The sequence below is a fragment of the Artemia franciscana genome, chromosome 1 (assembly GCF_032884065.1).
Source record: "Artemia franciscana chromosome 1, ASM3288406v1, whole genome shotgun sequence".
In the NCBI taxonomy this organism is placed as follows: domain Eukaryota; kingdom Metazoa; phylum Arthropoda; class Branchiopoda; order Anostraca; family Artemiidae; genus Artemia; species Artemia franciscana.
In genome coordinates, this window is record NC_088863.1 from 18,644,006 (window position 1) to 18,656,463 (window position 12,458).

Consider the following 12,458-nt stretch of genomic DNA (forward strand, 5'->3'; position numbering starts at 1 on the left):
CCCCCAGCATATCCCCCTCTTCTCAACCCCTCCCCCAACCAAAAAAATCCTCCTGAAAACGCCTGTACACTTCCCAATAACCATTACTATATGTAAGCATTGGTCAAAGTTTGTAACTTGTTGCCCCTCCCATGGGGACTGTGGGGGAGTAAGTCGTCCCCAAAGACATAGTTATAAGGTTTTTCGACTACGCTGAATAAAATGGCTATCTCAGAATTTTGATCCGTTGACTTTGGTAAAATAATTAGCGTGGGAGGGGGCCTAGGTGCCCTCCAATTTTTTTGGTCACTTAAAAAGGGCACTAGAACTTTTCATTTCCGTTAGAATGAGCCCTCTTGCAACATTCTAGGACAACTGGGTCGATACGATCACCCCTGGGAAAAAAAACAAAAAAAAACAAACAAATAAACACTCATCCGTGATCTGCCTTCTGGCAAAAAATACAAAATTCCACATTTTTGTAGATAGGAGCTTGAAACTTCTACAGTGGGGTTCTCTGATACGCTGAATCTGATGGTGTGATTTTCGTTAAGATTCTAAGACTTCTAGGGGGCGTTTCCCCCTATTTTCTAAAATAACGCAAATTTTCTCAGGCTCGTAACTTTTGATGGGTAAGACTAAACTTGATTAAACTTATATATTTAAAATCAGCATTAAAATGCGATTCTTTTGATGTAGGTATTGGTATCAAAATTCCATTTTTTAGAGTTTTGGTTACTATTGAGCCGGGTCGCTCCTTACTACAGTTCGTTACCACGAACTGTTTGAAAAATCTCTCTCAGTATCACTTCCAAGGAAAGGGCATTGACGTCCATCAGTGGAGGCTATATAATAGGCCTGTTTTTGAGTTTAACACTTTTTTCAAAGCAGATTGTTCAATACTTCTGGATTTCAAACTGCAATGCTACCTTTCTTCTCAATTACTGAACTTATCAAGGTCATACTGGAATGAGGACTGACTAGAAGGAACAATAATCTCAAAGTTGTTATTATCTTGTTCTGAATAGCTATTAAGTATCATTTATTTAAATGTTAAAAAGTGTAGGTCTCTGCATTATTCCTTGCAGGACTGCACTGTGAACAATACTAATGCTGGACAAGAAAATCTCAGTATTCTTCCCACAACTTTGACTTTCTAGATTCACTGTACAGAATCTGTGTGTTGGCCTATAGCCTTAGCTTCAGACAAAGGTCCAGATGGCAAACTAATAAAAGATATATTTATAAGACAGGGAAACTTGCTCAAACATCACACAAATATTTTGGCCCTATATCCAAGGGCCATACTCAGCAAAACACATATAAATCAAATAAGACCTAAACTACAATGCAACCTTTAAAACTAAAATTAAAACAGTCCCAGAATCATTACTGCAACAAAGCTCAACCAGGACTAATAGATATAAACAAGGCAATATCAGCTATAAAATTATCATCTTAAGGAAAGCCACAGGTAATATCATGGTGATATAACCATTTGGCTTCCCATATGGCTCTTTCCAGGATTTTTTATTTCACAACATGAAGGCTTGAGTTTTTTTTTTTTTTCAGGATAAAAAATTAAAGTTAAATTAAACCTGCAAAATGGTTACCATTCCTGAGCACCTTTACTTGAGTCCTTTCAGAATCATATTTTGTTACTATGGGCAACGGATTGATTGATTATGTTGTGGCCACAATTGCAACCATGACATAAGGGTTAGGTAATTAAGGGTTTGACATCAATGGCTACTTAAGAGAAGTTATTAGTTTACAAAAAACAAAACAATATAAAAAGAAATTGAACCTCCAACAATACATATCTAAGACAACAACAATCATTTTTAAATTGTTGTCAAGAAGACTTGAACATTATAGTTTGAAATTGCTCTGCAGTCATTAGGACACTGACATATTAAAAAGACCCCTTGGTTGACATACTTGGCTGGAAGAACATACTTTTGCAGTATCATTAAGTTTTGAATTACAATGGAATAGTCATGGGCATCAAGTCATGGCTAATTGTGGAAAAATCCAAGACAGATAGTCCAATCGAGTGAGAAGAAAAACCTGGCATTAATACCCCCCCCCTCATTGCCGACGTTACCATCTCCCACTTTTCTTACATCTCTCATGTCACTCCACAATGATGAACTAAAGTCAAGCTGTTGGGGTTCTACCAAAGGATTCACTGTTCATCACTCTTGGTTGAATTAAAATGGAATAGTCACGGGCATCAAGTCATGGCTAAATGCAGAAAAAGTTAAGACAGATAGTCCAATTGAGTGAGAAGAAAAACCTGGCATTAATCCCCCCCCCCTCATTGTCAACATTACCATCTCCCAATTATCATTAAGTAAAACAAAGTTTTGGTACAAGAAGACTTTCAAGCTTTGTTAGGGACTTCAAAAAACTTTTTTAGGTTTAAGGACATAGTGGCAGCCAAATTTAACATTTACTGCTTTGGAAAATAGACCTTACCAACACCCCCCCCCCCCAAATAAGCAAATATATGACCTGATTTGCACATATACACTGAATTTTTCTGTTTATCACACTTTTCTGCAAATTGATTTAATAGCTTTTCAAAATAATTGGAAAATTCATGGCATATATGCAATTGAGGGCATATATTTGTGCATTGGATGGTAGGGGGGGGGTTGGTTGAGTTCATGTCAATGCCAATGACTGATTCTGATTCAAATGGGTGAAATTCTGATTCAAAGATATGTCTTGTCTATTTCTTTCTTAGCTATCTCAGTACTATGTTCATCAGAAAATGTATATAGGCCTGTATATTATCAAAACATGATTTACTTGATATGACTAACTGGCAATTTGTTGTATATAATAGAGCAGGAAATACATTATGTCTAGAGCTATAAGCCTTTGAGGCCATTTGGAACAGGACTATTGATGAATTGTCAAAATGCAAATAAAAACATGAAAATGAGCATAAAATTGGTTAATTAGAATTATCTGCTATTCAACATCTTGGTAGAATTCTAGTTTAGCAAGGCTATCTTGGAAAGGGGTTAGGTTAGGAAAATCAAACTTTCAGTAATAAATCCAGGGTCAAAACATACTTTGGGAAGGTATTGACAAGCTTCAATTCACCCCTCTTCTGATTTGTAAATCTTGGGAGTTTTGCCTACTTGACAGTTCTAAACCTACTGAAATTTTGACTGAATAACATTGTGCCTTAATTTTTCAGTTGTCAGTTTTTTTTTCTGTAGAAAAAATGTAATTCCTGTTACTTGAGTAAAATTTTAAGTCATGTCAATGGTTTTTATGGCACTTGGTATTAACCAAGTGACATACAGCAATTGCAAATTCTGTTGGTCTGTACTAGTTTTGCTACTGTAGGCACTTCCAGCTAGGCTAGGACAATAAAATTTGGCAGGCGTATCAGGGACCATACCAGATCAAATTAGAAATAGTCGTTTTCGCGATTTGACCGTCTGGGGGAGAGTGGGGGGTCAGTTAATTTGGAAAAAAATAGAAAAAATGAAGTATTTTTAACTTACAAACAGGTGATGGGATCTAAATGAAATTTGATGTTTGGAAGGATATTGTTTCTCAGAACTCTTATTTTAAATCCCGACCAGATCCGGTGACATTGAGGGGAATTGGGGTATGGGAATCTAAAATCTTGGAAAACATCTAGAATGGAGGGATCAGGATGAAACTTGGTGGGAAAAATAAGTCCTAGATACCTGATTGATATTACAAAAATGGATCTGCTCTGTTTGGGGGAGTTGTGGGGAGGTTAATTCTGAAAATTAGAAAAATGAGGTATTTATAACTTACAAAGGAGTGATTGAATCTAAATGAAACTTGAAGTTTGGAAGAATATTATGTCTCAGAGCTCTTATCTTAAATCCTGACTGGATCTGGTGACATTGGGGGGAATTGAGGGGGGAACCAAATATCTTGGAAAATGCTCAGAGTTGAGGGATCAGGATGAAACTTGGTGGTAAAAATAATAATAAGTCCTAGATACATGATTGGACTGACTGGGGCGGATTTGCTCTCTTTGGAGGAGTTGGGGGAGGATGGTTTATTTTGAAAAATTAAATAAAACGAGGTATTTTTAACTTACAAATGAGTGAATAATTCTATGAGTTAATTCTAAAAAATTAGAAAAAATGAGGTATTTTTGACTTACGAGAGAGTGATCATATCTTATTGAAATTTCATATTTAGAAGGACCACAAAATTCAGATATCTTATTTTAAATTCCAACCAGATCCAGTGTAATGGGGGGGGGTGGAAATCTTGGAAAATGCTTAAAGCAGAGAGATCAGAATGAAACTTGGTGGAAAGAATAAGCAAAGGTCCAAGATAGGTGACTGACATAACTGGACTGGATCCACTCTCTTTGGTGGAGTTGGGGGGGGGGCAATTTGAAAAATTAGAAAAAGTGAGGTATTTGTAACTTACAAATGGGTGATCGGATCCTAATGAAATTTGATATCTTGGATATTGTGCTTTAGAACTCTCATTTTGAATCTCAACCAGATCTGGTGACACTGAAGGGAGTTGGATTTTCAACTCAAATCAGATCTGGGGATATAGAGGGTTGGAGGGGGGACACAGAAATCTTGGAAAACCCTTAGAGTGGAGAGATTGCAATGAAACTTGATGGGAAGAATAAGGACAAGTTATAGATACAAGATTGACATAATTGGTACAGATTTGTTCTCTTTGAGGGAGCTGGGGGTTGTTAATTTGGGGAAATCAGAAAAATTGAGGTATTTTTAGCTTAAATAAGAGTGACCAGATCTTAATGAAACTTGATATTTAGGAGGAACTCATGTCTCAGAGCTCTTATTCCAAATCCTGACCAGATCTTTTGACATTGGGGGAGTTGGATGGGGGAAACTGGAGATCTTGGAAAATGCTTATAAATGTTGTATATATGTGATTGACCTAACCAGACTGGATCCACTCTCTTTGGTGGAGTTAGGTGGTGGAGTTCAGTGGTTTGGCAAGTTTGGTGCTTCTGGACGTGCTAGGCCAATGGAAATTGGTAGGCGTGTCAGGGAGCTGCAAAAATTGACTTGATAAAGTTGTTTTCCCACATTTGACCATCTGGGGGGCTGAAGAAAGATAAAAAATTGAGGTATTTTTAACTTACAAGTGGGAGATCAGATCTTCATGAATTTTGAAATTTAGAAGGACTATTAAGCAATCTATTGATTCTTAGAATTTTGCTAGAGCTCATACCATATGAGCTCTTGGCTCTTCGAACCTTGTCACAAAATCCATATGAGCTCTTAGTTCTTGTTTTTTCTAAATTAGGAAATGTATTTGCAAATCTTTTCAACCTTATAGTTTTGGAATTTAAAACCTCATAGACTTGGATTGAGCATAGTTGTGAAGCTGAAAACATTTGTCTTGTACTTCATTTAAGCAGAAGATCTATTTTCAAATGTTTCATCTTCACAGTATAAAGATTTTCGAAGGTCATCAAAGGTCACTGTCCAACAGAGAGAGAAGGAGTGGGGTTATGTTGCTGCAACATAATTTGGTACTTGTGTCTTATAGCCACTGCACTCAAGTCCTGTTGAGAAGTGAATTTTGGTAAGAACTCATTTTTCAGATGATAGGGTAAAATTCATTCAGTTTGCAATCTGTGTTGAAAGGAAATAGTGTTTAACCATGGATATTAAAAATGAAAATTTAGGATTTGCCAAGGACTGAAGGAGAGGCAATTAGAATTTTCCAGGATAAGGGGGTGTTGACCAAAACAAAACAATGTGTCAATGGACACAGCAAGACTTAATACTTTTTTGATAAAGACTATATTTGGAAGTGTACAACTAGGTCATGTATGGAAAAAGTCAGTTTGCATGTCAATACATGGTTTGCTACAGTAGAATAACATTTGTTACTGCAATTTCTTTGACATGTCTTAAGTGGTATTTTCAAATCATTACTATATTTAAAATTTTTTTATATTAACATTTGTTTTAAGCTGTAGTTTCCATAACTTTGTTGTTCCATAAACTTTAAGGGATGAATCAGCAGGCTAAAGTATGTCCCAAGAAAGGTACACTGAAGTACATACCTCTATTCCTTCTCTTTAGAGACCTTTAAAAACCTGTGTGTTAAAAAATTGAAACCTTGCAAAATATATCTTCTGCTTAAATGAAGTACAACAAGATTGTTTCAGCTTCAAAACCCTTTTCAGTCCTAATTTACAAGGTTTTAAAGATATACAAATACACTTCCTAAATTAAGAAAAAAAAACATTGACATCCCTTACAATTCTAATCAATTGCATTTTCAAAACTAAAGGCAGACAAAAAGAAAGTGATAACTGAAAATTAAGGTAAAATGTTGTTTAGTTAAAATTTTAATTGGTCAAGTCATGTCTACCTGTCATGCAGGCAAATTTCAGAACCCTCTAGAGAGAGAAGGAGTTGAGGTAGGGGTGACTTTCATTGTTCATATTATTTACAGTAAAATTCTAGTTTAGTGACTTCTTGCTATCTTGAACAGTAGTTAGGTTAGGAAAATGAAACTTTCCTGGATGGGTCTACAGGCTAAAGTATGTCCTGGGAAGGTATTTTGAAGTACCTACCTCTACTCCCTCTAGAGGGTCCTTACCTTTGATGACCTTTAAAATATGTGTGTTATAAAAGTGACACCTTGGAAAATAGATCTTCTGCTTGAATGAAGTACAACAAAATTGTTTTCAGCTTCACAACTTTGCTCAATCCTAATTTATAAGGTTTTAATGATATGCAAATACATTTCCTAAATTTTAAAAAAGAACATTGATATGGCTCAGAATTTGGTAAATTATAGCAAACCATATAACTGGCTTTCAAGTAAAGTGAATATACCACTTGATGTCTTTTTTATGCTCTGCAAATATAATAATTACTTCTACAGTAATTTCAGATTTATGTACTTTTTAAGCTAACCTAACCTTATTATAAATAATTTTAGCACTGAAAAAATGTAGTATTATTTTGTTGAAAGCAGTGCAGAGAAACATAGCATTATTTTGTTGAAAATGGCAGTTAACTTGTACTTTAATTGAAAATTTGTCATTATTAAGAGCTTAAGAAGTGCTTAAATTTGAATTTTTGGTAGAAGTGATTATTATATTTGTAAAGAACATAAAAAAGGCATCAAGTGGTATATTTGCTTTATTGGTAAGTCAGTTATATGAACTATCATTTTTTTTTAATTTGTCATTTTTAAGAGCCAAAAAGGTGCTTAAATCTGAATTTGCAGTAGAAGCAATTATTATATTCATAAAGAGCATAAAAAAAGGCATCAAGTGGCACATAAACTTTATATGAAAGCCAGTTATGTGGTTTGCTATAAATTTACCCAGAATTCTACTCAAATAACAGGAATTGCATTTTTAGAACTAAAGGCAGAGAAAAAGCAACTGGTAACTGAACATTAAGGTAAAATGTTATTTTGTCAAAATTTAAATAGGTCATGTAGGCAAATTTCAGAGCCCTCTAGAGGAAGAAGGAGTGGAGGTGGGGGTAAAATTCTAGTTAAGTGACTTCTTGCTATCTTGGAAAGGGGTTAGGTTAGGAAAGTGGGACTTTTGGAGATGGGTCTACAGGCAAAAGTATATTCCAGGAAGGTATTTTTAAATACCTACCTCTACTCCTTCTCCCTCTAGAGGGCCCTGAAATTCACCTACATGACAGGTATTCCTATTGAAATTTTGACAAAACCATATTTTACCTTAAATTTCAGTTACCAGTTGCTTTTTCTCTGCCTTTAGTTCTGAAAAGGCAATTCCTGTTATTTTAGTAGAATTCTGAGCCTTATCAATGGTTTTTTTTTCAAAATTTGGGAAATGTCTTGGTCAATGTTGATATTACCTGAACAATTGTTTGGGGTCATGAAACTATTGTTAATAGATGCATTTTGACTTTTAGAACATCTTTTCTCTCTTGCAAAAGTACCACAAACTCACTGTTATGGAGTTATTCCGGCCCAAATATTCTTGTATTTATACATAGCCTACAGAATTGCAATCATTTCCATTTTTGTTGATTGGATATTTGAAATTTGTGAATCTGTAATAGTTTAGAAACAAATTTGGACTATATATTTGCACATTAGGGGGGTGGGGGTAAAGCATAGCATATATTAAATACATAAACTAACCATTGCTGTATTTAATGTATGCTATGCTTTACCCCCCACCCCTTAATGTGCAAATATATAATAACTCCATAACAGTGAGTTTGCAGTAGTTTTGCAAGAGAGAAAAGATGTTCAAAAAGTCAAAATGCATCTATTAATAATACTTTCATGACCCAAAATAATTTTTCAGGTAATATCAATATTGACCAATGCATTTGTATATCTTTAAAACCTTATAGGCTAAATTGGGATTGAGTAAAGTTGGGTAAAACTCTAGTCCATTGACTTCTTGCTATCTTGGAAAGTTGTCGGGCTAGTGAATTGAAACTTTCAGGGATGTGTCTACAGGCTAAAGTATATCCCGGAAAGTTATTTTTAGTTTTTTACTGTTTTAAAAAGAAGAGTTGAGAGAAAGAGTCTAACTTTAGCGTAAAGAGTGGGGCGTTTACGAGGAAGCAGCCCCTTTTACATTGCCATTAAAATAAATGGTCTTCTCAATATATGGACTCTACATTAATTACTCTTTTGAATACTGGATGACACATGGAAAGGTAATTACGAGTGACATAGCAATTCCCCAGCAAGCCAGAACAGCTTTCCTGGATCTGAAAGGAGCTTTTGATGAAGTTATAAGGTATTTTAGCATTCTTATTTTTAATATATCTGTGAAAAATTTATAATGACGGAAATATCATTAAAGATTGCTAACAAATCTGTAAGATGTTTGTAAGTCTTCTTTGTGTTTGTTGAATTGAGAGGTCCTGTCTAAGACAGTGTCAAATCACAAACTTTAGAGAGGTGTAAAATGCATTTTGAAAATATAGCGGGGGGGGAATCTGTCGTTCTTTTTCAAAGAAAACACAAATAAAGGCATTTTCAATGAAAGTATTTAAAAAAAAAATCTAGAGGGAGAGTATGGGGTGATTCCCTTGTCCCTCTTGTAATTGACGCCACTGGTCTCGGATTTCTGTTTTGCCTCTCTTCAGGTTTTTAAAAATTGCTATTGAGCCTTCTTGAAAAAATGGACTTTCTCTACACCATTATGATTTAAAAGGTAGATGTTATTGATACACTTAAACATAGAAACTACCAAAGCCGTACCCAGGGGGTTGGCTACCAAGTTTCAACCCCACCCCAAATTTTTTCAACTCGCAAAAAGTAACAAAACACATATAAACAAATCGTTCCATGTTTAGTACTTTTTTCACCCCTCCTCCCCCCAACAAAAACTTGCATATGCCCTTGAACACACAAGAAATTTGAATAAATAAAAACAAACCTGAAAAGCCAATAAGAGAAAAAAAAATTTAACTAAGAAAGAACAGAAGACTTGCAGGGTTGCCATATTATAAAAACTAATTCTTGAATAACGAAATTGTTGAAGTTTTTATTTGGGCAACTGCCCTGTTGTAGCACCATAGTAATCACATATAGCTGGCACATTCTATATTACATCAATTAAAAAAGCCTCTTCTTTGATAAATAAATATTGAAAGTTTCCATAGATTAACATAAAAAAAAAATTATATTGCATAAATAATTACTAGAAGAATTGCTAAGGATAACCTGCACTTAATCATAATTTGGAGTGAGAAACCCCTTAAATTAACCCTGTTTAAAGGCTTAGATAAAACACTTCAAAACATTGTTATCTAAACTTGACAAGAGGGTTTGTTTAAATGCCTACATTCCAGTCTTAACTATACCATAAAAGGTAATAATTGTTTTTCAATGCTTGTGATCTAATTATGGAATATAGTAGCTTAAAAAACAGTGAAAAGTTGAATTTTTCTAAGGTAAGCAAGGATTTACACTTTTAATTGTAATATAGGACCAAATTTGACCAAAATATAAGCTGTAATGAACAAAAAGCTGCATTATATAGAAGAGGGGGAAGGGGTATAGTTAGGGACCTAAAAATAACTTCCCGGGATATACTTTAGCCTGTAGACACATCCCTGAAAGTTTCAATTCACTAGCCCAGCAACTTTCCAAGATAGCAAGAAGTCAATGGACTAGAATTTTACCCAAAGTTGTGAAGCTGAAAACAATTTTGTTGTAGGCTACTTCATTTAAGCAGAAGATCTATTTTGCAGGGTTTCACTTTTATAACACATGTTTTTAAAGGTCATCAAAGGTCAGGTCCCTCAAGAGGGAGAAGGAGTAGAGGTAGGTACTTCAAAATACCATCCTGGGATATACTTTAGCCTTTAGACCTACCCCTGAAAGTTTCATTTTCTTAGCCTAACCCCTTTCCAAGATAGCCAAAAGTCGCTAAACTAGAATTTTATCCCCTTTTTAAGTTTAGGAAGACATTTGCCCAAGATCAAGTACTACCCAAGACCTAGGAATAGTAGGGGTGTTTAGCCTTTTATAAGATAGGCTACTTCTCACAATTTAGGGTTTTCTTAAGACTTGGCTTTTCTGTACTTTGACCAGGGGACACACCAGACTGTGAAACTAGTATATACCAGACAGTGAGGCTAAGGCATACCTTCTTTACATGGTTTTTTTGACTTTATACTAAACAATGAACTATAAACATTCATTCATTGGTGCTAAAAGCAAAGTTTTCGTAATTTATAAGGAATCAGTGTCCTAGAGGGTGAGGATCTGGGGGCAGTAGCTTAAAATACCCTTAATGGCGTAAGTAGATAGTGGTGAACATGAGAATCTAGTCAACAGAACTAGCCTACAATAATCTGTCATTTAATATTATTACCACAGATGTGGACTCTAAACAAAATAAACAGTACTTACTTGACTATAACTAATGTTATCCCCCAATTTATATCTTATCACAGAGGATTGGTAGAGATAAAACAATTCAATTTGTTAAAAAATATTTTCAATCATTCTCTTCATGATCATGAATGTTATGAAATTTAATTTTAAACGCCATCTGTAATTCACTTGCTGCAATTACGGCAAGGCAGCGATAAATGCACACTTGATAAAAGCTTTCAGTCTCCAAAATAATTTTGGCGCAATTTGCTTAAGTTCCACCTCTCCAACATCTTTCCTTCAGTTCTAGTTTGAAGTTTTGACGTGTTTTCCTTCTTCACCTATCATGGGAAGCAGCTGTCACTTATTTTCTTTGAAAAACAGAAATACAAAATTTGCAAAAGCTTCAGCAATCAGACTGAAGTTGACTCGACATGTTTAATCCAAAATAACTAAATTAGCAGTTCAGACGTTAAATAAGTGTAGCCTAATATCCTTCGACGCGTGTTTAAAGTAACTTTTTGACATCAAATTACTGAACTGGCCAAATTACTGAAGAGAGTAATAGCGAATTGAAATAATGACAGCAATTGTAACTAGTTTTGTAAAAGGACAAATGTTACGTAGTTCCATCCATCACAATGATTGACCTAAAATAAAAGCTGACTTTATATTCTTTGTCCGTTAACTTACCAGTATATCCCTAGCTGCAATTAAAATAATTGGCATGGGTCATTTTGTTCAGGAAGCCAAATTTTGAAAAGTCATCAAATAGTAATTTACAAAAAAAAATATTTTGGTTCATCATAGTGGCTTGATTAGTTTAGCTTATATTTGAGCGAGCAAAAACTCATTTTTTATCCAAAAATATGAGTATATCAGCTGTTATTCATGTTTCTGAGTTAAGCTATATTTGTTTTCAAAGCTCTTAGCTATTGCTCACGTTCCTTGTCATATTGGCCGAGTGGACTGGTGCGCTGGATTCAGGATCCTTTGTCTGAGAGGACGCGGGTTCGGATCCCAGTGTACCTAATTGTTCAGTTTGGGACGGGGGTCAGTGGCGTGACTCTCTAAGCTTGGCCAGAGTCGACCCAGCTCTAAATGGGTACCTGGAGAAACCTGGGGAAGGTAAACAGGAAGGGTGTGCGAAAGCACAGGATGGTTGACTCCCAACCCCCATTGCACTTCCTGGCTGAAGGGCCAAGAAACAGAGATCAGCACCGCCGGTAGGGACTGTAAAAGCTAGTGTCGTATCCTTTACCTTTTTTTTACCTCGTCATATTATCTCTTCGGGATAAATAAGGCAGGGACATCCTTGTAGACAACGAGATAAAGACTAAATCCTGGTAACCTGGCGCATGCTGTTTATCTTAAACATATCGAAAGTAAATTCACCATATGTTCCATATTGAAGAATATTTGGGCTGTCCAGAAACCCCCAACCTTCGGCTTTGTTGAGCATAAAGATAAAGCATATGCCAAATGTGATGATGCTTCAAGCCTGAAAGATGCAGAATATCAAGAATTATAGGCGAACTTTCTGCTCCATTACGTAGTGAAAGAGACCGTTTTGACATTGATGGTAGTGGCTTTGAAAAGGAATAACTCAGTTTTGTCTACGTGTT

At 35.3% G+C, this 12,458-nt stretch overlaps 1 protein-coding gene across 1 annotated transcript in view; it reads right to left on the reverse strand.

Annotated features, from left to right (window-relative positions):
- The window catches only part of LOC136026585 (cyclin-dependent kinase 12-like), a 60,694-nt gene extending 49,692 nt beyond the window's left edge, over nucleotides 1–11,002 (reverse strand). The window contains exon 1 of the mRNA XM_065703297.1: nucleotides 10,870–11,002. The gene's annotated coding sequence lies outside the window, so the exon portion shown is untranslated. The remainder of the gene's footprint in view (nucleotides 1–10,869) is intronic.
- Between the last annotated feature and the right edge of the window lie 1,456 nt (nucleotides 11,003–12,458).